Source organism: Oncorhynchus gorbuscha, linkage group LG21 (genome assembly GCF_021184085.1).
Source record: "Oncorhynchus gorbuscha isolate QuinsamMale2020 ecotype Even-year linkage group LG21, OgorEven_v1.0, whole genome shotgun sequence".
Classification (NCBI taxonomy): domain Eukaryota; kingdom Metazoa; phylum Chordata; class Actinopteri; order Salmoniformes; family Salmonidae; genus Oncorhynchus; species Oncorhynchus gorbuscha.
The window spans coordinates 47,549,752-47,558,245 of record NC_060193.1 but is presented as its reverse complement, the minus strand read 5'-3'; the positions used below and the strand labels follow the sequence as shown (position 1 = coordinate 47,558,245).

The 8,494-nt window shown below is 46.9% G+C and overlaps 1 protein-coding gene across 4 annotated transcripts in view; it reads right to left on the bottom strand.

Moving 5' to 3' along the window:
• Positions 1-8,494, bottom strand: part of LOC124008392 (bromodomain adjacent to zinc finger domain protein 2B-like) — a 56,119-nt gene that overhangs the window by 41,737 nt on the left and 5,888 nt on the right. For 2 of the 4 annotated variants that reach the window (XM_046319645.1, XM_046319646.1), the window contains exon 2: positions 471-514. The gene's annotated coding sequence lies outside the window, so the exon portion shown is untranslated. The remainder of the gene's footprint in view (positions 1-470; positions 515-8,494) is intronic. The other 2 variants (XM_046319647.1, XM_046319648.1) reach the window with 1 other exon arrangement.

Below are 8,494 nucleotides of genomic sequence, written 5' to 3'. Positions count from 1 at the left end.
ACAGACACTGTAATAACTGTTTCAATTCAATGTTACTGCAACAGATCACAAACACTGATGATGGTTAATTTGCGTGTTTCACTCGCCCCCTAAAATGTGCTGATCAAAATGGAGAGAAATGTAATTAATTGCACGAGTCACTGAATGAAACTCTGAATTTGTAATGTAATCAGAACAACTGCTTTTTCAAGAAGCCCTTGTTAAATTTAATTGGGGGAGAAAATCCTCTTGTGTCGAAAGAATGAAATCTAATTAAGCCTGGAATCGAAGGAGTCTGCGAACTCTCCACTACGCCAAAACACATTTTGTTGATGACAAGTTGAGCAAAAAATAATAATTCAAAAGCTCCCCGCATAACAACTAGAAGTATTAGGGAATGTCACACAGGGCCCAACAACAACAAAAAGCTATGTTGTTGACAGTCGTTCAGAGATGATAGAAAGGTAACAGAGAAAAGAGTCCGTACTCACTGACAGGAAATGTCTTCAGCTCTGTGACATCACTGCTCTAACACCTGAGAGAGAAAAAGAGGACAACAGCCAGGTTAATCCATTTATACATGAATATGTCTTCTGTATGTCACCGTTAATTGGAAAATACAATCCAAACGCTAATGACGACCAGTTTGGGCCCTGATGGGTGAATACCTAATTCATTTCCAACATACATCGATATCAAAGCTCTGTGCGCTGCTGTGGTCAACTGACAGATCAAACGAAACAAAAGGACATGGCATTTTGAGACACAGCTAGGATCTGGCACTGAGTGTAAGCAGAGCAGATCTAACACACACACACACACACACACACACACACACACACACACTCTCTCTCTCTCTCTCTGTCGCAGGCACAGCAGGCCTGCGAACACAAACACGCCACACAACACACACTCATACATTTTTCCTGCTCAACCTGTTAGAATGAAAGCCAGACATTATGGCTTTTGTTGTGAGGGAGGAGGATATTTTCCTAAAAACACAAGACAGTTCTTGCTAAGAGAGAGAACCAGCCCTTCCCAGTGTTCTCACGCCCCTCGGAGCTACACTGTCTCGGATCTATCCGTCTTCCTGGAGCACAGAGAAGGGGAGAGGCAGCGAGGGAACTTTCTCAGCCTGTGTATCTGAAAGGACACGGTGACCGTCTTGCCTGTGTGTCACGGCCGTGGCACTGTCTCTCTCACCGCAGCACCGCTAGTGGTGTCATGGTCACTCTGGTACACACATTCACCCTGACACTGGGTAAAACTCTACAGCACACAGACAGACACAGGGGCACAGAAACACACACGTGCGCGCGCGCCATTACGGCTGAAATCTCCACAGGAAATAAACGGTATTAACTAGAGTGACGGTGTCCGTCTATAATAACGACGTGATCTAGCGATAATGACTCCTCCTCGTCATCCACAGGCCTGATCTGGTCGTCTGTTCTCTCACAGACACACAGACACACACACACACACACACACACATCACCTTGATTACACATCCTCGCGGTGATAACACACCGCGCCGGGCCGACTGAGGGAATTCATCTGTGCGTCTTCATAAAGGCCTATTAGAGCCATGATTAAAGGATGTGCCCTCAGAGAGGGCGCGACGCTGAAATGATTCCCCCAGCCAAAGAGTGCTGTAATGACAGTGGCGAGATGTGAAGCTATATACCTCACCCCGTTTTTCGCCTGCCTGGGTATTTGAAATACACACTGACCTGACTACGGCTACGCTAGCTATTTGCTAAGACAATGGGCCTAGAACACTTTAGAGCCTTACATACGCTCTACTCAAACACAGTCATAAGCAACACAACGGTAGCCAGCAGCATCTGACTAGGCCTAAACATTCTGTAAGCCCGCAGGCACAAAACAACGGGTCCACGAAGAACAAGGCTTTTCAATTCCAGGCCTCCAGGGCAACAGCTATGACGTGGCCCCGGAGGCCTGGAATTGAATAGTGCCTTTGGCGGAGGGAACCGTCACGATAAATCTAGTAATGTAGACTTTAACTTTAGTGAGGAGAAACCTTAGCGAGGCCGTCATAAAGTGCCATTCAATGACAGACACGCTAAAAAGGTGCTTGTCTCCTTTTGCTCTCGGCTCATCTGTGATATCGCAGGCCAGGGAGGGGAGGGAGGGATGAAAGTGGAGGGCACTGACTGTGAACTGGCCGCAGACATTTTTCTGAAACCTCTGGAACAAAACAGGCAAGTCTGGACAATCTATCCACCACTGAGTCGTCACACAATCAGTTGCAGGAAACCGATCCCTAAATAGCAGTGATTCATCTCTTCATCACACAAAGTCAGTACACAGAACACAAAGAGACCCTCTCGCTCTCTCCCCCTTCTCTCTTTCTGCTTAAAAATACTGCTTCTCCCAGCTTTCTTTTGCGTGTGATTTACTGGCACTGTTTAACTGCGGGGCAGTATCTTTTATCGTTACATGATCTGGAGCTGAAAGCTGACAAAATGGAATCTGTGGCGAGAGGTGAGTGTCTGTTCTGTGGAGAGACGAGGAAGAGGGGAGGGAGAAGAATCTGTGTGCAGAAACGTTTGCCTAAGTGTAATTCAGATCCTCTCTCTCAGCTTATTCAGAAGAGCCTCTCTGTGTGTTCTATTCCATTAAATGCCTTCTTCGTAGACCTGATGGAGCAAGTCCCATTCCTGGGGAGTGGGTTATCCCCCACAATGTAAAGCACAAGAACTGGCTGAAAAGCAACGAACAAAACACAATCCATTTGTGGGATTTAAGAGAGAGGACACCCTCGAGGGACTGTCATCGTGTAACACAAACTGTGTGTGTGTGTGTGTGTGTGTGTGTGTGTGTGTGTGTGTGTGTGTGTGTGTGTGTGTGTGTGTGTGTGTGTGTGTGTGTGTGTGTGTGTGTGTGTGTGTGTGTGTGTGTGTGTGTGTGTGCGCACATTAGCGCATGGGCGTATGTGTGAGCATATGTGTGAGCGTGATGGTACTGTATGTGTGAGCGTGATGGTACTGTATGTGTGAGCGTGATGGTACTGTACGTGTGAGCGTGATGGTACTGTACGTGTGAGCGTGATGGTACTGTACGTGTGAGCGTGATGGTACTGTATGCGTGAGCGTGATGGTACTGTATGTGTGAGCGTGATGGTACTGTATGTGTGAGCGTGATGGTACTGTATGTGTGAGCGTGATGGTACTGTATGCGTGAGCGTGATGGTACTGTATGTGTGAGCGTGATGGTACTGTACGTGTGAGCGTGATGGTACTGTACGTGTGAGCGTGATGGTACTGTACATGTGTGAGCGTGATGGTACTGTATGTGTGAGCGTGATGGTACTGTACGTGTGAGCGTGATGGTACTGTACGTGTGTGAGCGTGATGGTACTGTATGTGTGAGCGTGATGGTACTGTACGTGTGAGCGTGATGGTACTGTACGTGTGAGCGTGATGGTACTGTACATGTGTGAGCGTGATGGTACTGTACGTGTGAGCGTGATGGTACTGTACGTGTGAGCGTGATGGTACTGTACATGTGTGAGCGTGATGGTACTGTATGTGTGAGCGTGATGGTACTGTATGTGTGAGCGTGATGGTACTGTACATGTGTGAGTGTGATGGTACTGTATGTGTGAGCGTGATGGTACTGTACATGTGTGAGCGTGATGGTACTGTATGTGTGAGCGTGATGGTACTGTATGTGTGAGCGTGATGGTACTGTATGTGTGAGCGTGATGGTACTGTACATGTGTGCCATTTATGATTCAGCCCTGTTACTGCTACTCCCAATATGGCTGGGAGCCAATTCCTACAGTAGCATCATGATGAATCTGAGGGGAGCCTCTCTCCGTCTCCCTCCACTTAGCCTATGGGGCTATCATTCACCGGCTAATTGGACGGACCTGCCTCTGGCCTCAGCTTAAAGGTCCAATGCAACTGTTTTTATCTCAACATCAAATCATTTCTGGGTAACAATTAAGTAACTTACTGTGATTGTTTTAAATGAAAATGGTAAAAAAATATATATATATTAAAAAATAGCTTCTTAGCAAAGGGCATTTTCCCAAGGAAGAATTTTGCTAGGACTCCCTGGGAGTGGTCTGAGTGGGAAGCGTAAAACTGAAGAAAAATACATGTTTTTTATCTTTATTTAACTAGGCGACAATGACAGCTTACCCTGGCAACACTGGGCCAATTGTGCGCCGCCATATGGGACACCCAATCACAGCCGAATGTGATACAGCCTGGATCCGAACCAGGGACTGTGGTAACGCCTCTTGCATTGAGATGCAGTGTCTTAGACCACTGCGCCACTCGGGAGCTCAGAAAGGCTTGGAACTCTCTTTCTTATTGGTCTATTAACTCATTTACTGTATGGTGATGTCGCCATGGAAGGCCAAAACTCCATCGCACCAGGCTGAAATGTATTTTTAAACAGCATTATGATCATTTTCACAATTTCACAGTATTATTCCAACCTCATAGTGTAGAAATATATATAAAACACAGGAAATCAAAATGTTGACTGCACTGAGCCTTTAAGACACGCTGATGTAACTGTGGGTCACGTTCATTACTGTGGGACTTCATTCATTCAGGCTACACAATTGATACTTGGCTACACAAATTAACCATGAGCAGTAGCATGAAGTAGCCTCTAGAGTAGACACTGATCTGAGGTGAGCTTGGCACCCCCCTTTAATGGTTACAGTTATGATTCAGAGAAAGAAGTGCCTATGGACAACTTGTACCCAGAGTGCACCACTGTCTGTCTGAGTGAGTGAATGAGAGGACGCAGCCGCTCCGTCAGAGCAGAGCTCCATGGCTCAGTGTCATCCCAACAGCCTTGACAATCTACCAAAATGACGCGTGAAGGTCACTCACAGCAGCCGCCAACGCAGCTGTCACGCCTCTCCCACCCACCGCCCTCTCTCTCTCTTCCGCCTCGACCGGCTCTGGGTCGATCAACAAACGACCAACCATTCATACCCTGCAATAATCCTCTCTCTGTACTCCCCCTGTTAGCCTAGCTCAGCCTCAACATGGAATTCCATACGAGAGATAGTTTAAAATACAAGATGATCACCAAAGTTCATCCACAAGCTAACGTTCAACCTAATAGAAAGCACAGGGAGAAAGATGAGAGATGTCCATCTGTCTTGATTCCAGTATTACTGTGTTTCGGTGGCTAAAGTTTCCATTAAATGAATCGCCTGTCTCAATCAGTGAGTCAATAAAAGCCCAATCCTGTCGAACCCCTAAGGGAGATGTGTGTGCGCGCGCGCGCATGTGTGTATGTTTGGAGGGAGTGAAGAGCTCTGACAGGTGAATGATTGAGTGCTTTCATTTCCCCCCAGTGTTGAGATTACACACGTACACACACGTACACACACGCACACACACACAGAGAGAGAGAGATGTTGTTTCCGCTTCTGGTCCATGCTTAAATTAGCTCTAAATATTTGGATTACACGCGGGAGCTCTCACAGAGGATTTAGCCTCCGTAGCCTGCAGGCCAGGGGGATGTGTGGATGTTTCCATCTTTGAACAAACATAAGACACACACACACACACACACACACACACACACACACACACACACACACACACACACACACACACACACACACACACACACACACACACACACACACACACACACACACACACACACACACACACACACACGCACACAAGTATACCCGCACACACAAATACAACCTTGCCACACAGACACACACTAGTTCAAACCACAACACAACGACCACAAAACACCAATCCTACCAAGGCCCACAAGGCCGGCTACCCTGCAACTCAATCCATGGATGTTATTATGTAGTCTAAGAGTTTCAGTTAGTAGAGGGTGGATACTAACTCCAGAAACTGCTCCCATGCTGCCCTGTGAGCTAGTAGAGGTCAGTGCCCCCCAGCCTGAGATAAAGGCGTCTCCCCGTCCGCTCTCCGAGCGCCTGCTTGGGTAGAGGCGTCTCGCGTTACAGCTGTCTCTCAGTGTCATCGTTTAGAGAAAGGGACAATGCCACAAGGCAGGCAGCTAGCCTTTCATGGCGGCCAGGAATAAGAACAGCCACTCTGGGGCAGACGGAGGAGAGGAGCGACGGTTTCTCTGTTTCTCTGTTTCAACTCCCGCCAAATTGAGACTAGAGGAGAGATCACCACGGCATGTGTCTCGGCTATCTGTGGAAGAGAATGAGGTCTGAGAGAAAATGGTGGCACATTTTCAACTTTCCATTTCCTTCTCATGGGCCTTTAATGAATGACTTGTTACATGTGGTTCCCTGCTTTTTCCTGCTTGTAGGCTAAGTGTCTTTTAGTTATTGCGCAAGCACACACGTACGGGAAAAGACGGACGAATCCGGATGGAGAAGAGACTGTAGAACATCAAATGAACCGATAGAATCCGTCCATTCCCAGGAATAACTCCACGGTGCGTCTGTGCTAGTCACGCTAGTGTGGATTACTTGAATCCCCCTCTTCCCGAGGTGAAGTCCCTGTTCTGACCTCTAGGTTCTCAAAACAGCCAGTTAGCTCCGGGTCAAAGTAATGACTCATCCAATCAGGAGAATGTTTAGGCCGCAGCTCTGTTACTAGGTAGGCTGAGTCAAGCTGAAATCACCATAACCTGCAAAGGCCTAATCTATATTGTAGGCTACATTTTACTAGATGAGTAAAAGACAATATAGAAAGGTTAGCACTGGCGGACTTGCCATTACGGCAGAAGAGGCAATTGCTTCAGGCGTCACATCATCATCATCATCATCGTCATCAAGGGGCCTCGTGAGCTGGGCATAATAAAAATAAACCTCTTTAAGCTAGGGATATCTGTTTCTTTTGCGTGGGCTCTGTCCCAATCCACCGCATCCCGCAATGTCGGCCTTCCACATCTGCGGTGGAAGGTGGCGGAGCTACGGCGGTGTTTGTCAGACAATGAGACATCCCAAAAATCTGTATTCTGATGAAAATATCTGTGGCGTTCGAACGTTTTGGGCTACACCCTAATATAGAAAGACTCTCACGAACACGATTGGTATTGTCTCGTCTTCCATCACACCTGGTTCCAATTCCATCAATTACATGTTGTGTATTTAACCCTCTGTTGCCCTCCATGTGCTTGTCCGTAATTGTTTGTTGTCAGTGTTTGTGCACATTATGTTCTGGTGTGCGTCGCATTATGTACCCATGTATTTCATTGTTCTGTATCCGGTGGGTATTGATAATTAAACACAGTTGGAAACACAGTTTTGCTCTCCTGCGTCTGACTTCTCTGCCGCCAGGACGCACCCCAGACAGGGTCCGAAAATTCCAAATCAAATGGTATGACCATCTTAAAACAATTCCATATGTTAGCTTAGTAGAAAACCGGGCCCTGGGTATTCAACTCTTACCCTGCTAGATCCGGAGCCTGCTGGTTTTCTGTTCTACCGGACAATTAATTGCACACACCTGATGTCCCAGGGCTAAATCGGTCCCTGATTAGAGGGGTACAATGAAAAAAAGCAGTGGAACTGGCCTCGAGATCCAGTGTTGAGTTTGAGGGCTCTAGGGAGATACAATACGTATATGGATAAGAGCGTCTGCTAAATGACTTAAATGTAATGTAAATGTATATCTTTAGTAAAAAGACAGGCGCTGTTGATAATACTGCCATCGTCGTCAAGGCAGAGGACATGCATGTATGGCCCATGTATCCGATGCTGTCTGGACAAAAAGAGTATTGCATGTCATACTCTTTTTGGCCAGACAGCATCTGATACATGGGTTACATATAGTTAGACAGAGGGGCGCTGTTTCACTCGCTCGGATGCTTTCTCCAGTGAAATAGTTTCATCCACTTGTGAATCGAAGGAAAAGTGGCGGGGTCACAGCGCACTGTTCGGACGCTGGAATTATTTGGATGAACGTGCGAAGTCTGGCCCCTGCCTGGGGCCTCCAAATCACTAAGTACGCCCCTGAAGTTTAGTCCTATTATCTGTGAATCAGCTCTAGTACAATACAACTGACACATGCTGCTGCTGCACGGATGTATCATAGGCCTAAGGTCTCTTTACTCCTGCCCTACTCATCCAAATGCAAGCAGGACTGTTTACAAAGAAGACCTTCCACTGTATGGTTACTGCTGACCAACACACATTAGAATATTTCATTGCTGAACAGACCCCCCCCCCCCCCCCATTCCTCTACATCCTTGTCAGTTCTTATGGCGCTCAGTTAAAATGTAATATTTAAAATTCTGGCTAGGTTGCAGCAATCTGCCAGCACAGCTAAAATGAAAAGCCTTTGTGGCAGCAGTGACCAGATTTTAAATGCTGGACGATCAATAAATAAAAGGTTGATTGTTGAAGCGCAACCTCAGAGTGTGTGTGTGTGTGTGTGTGTGTGTGTGTGTGTGTGTGTGTGTGTGTGTGTGTGTGTGTGTGTGTGTGTGTGTGTGTGTGTGTGTGTGTGTGTGTGTGTGTGTGTGTGTGTGTGTGTGTGTGTGTGTGCCTGTGTGTGTGTGTGTG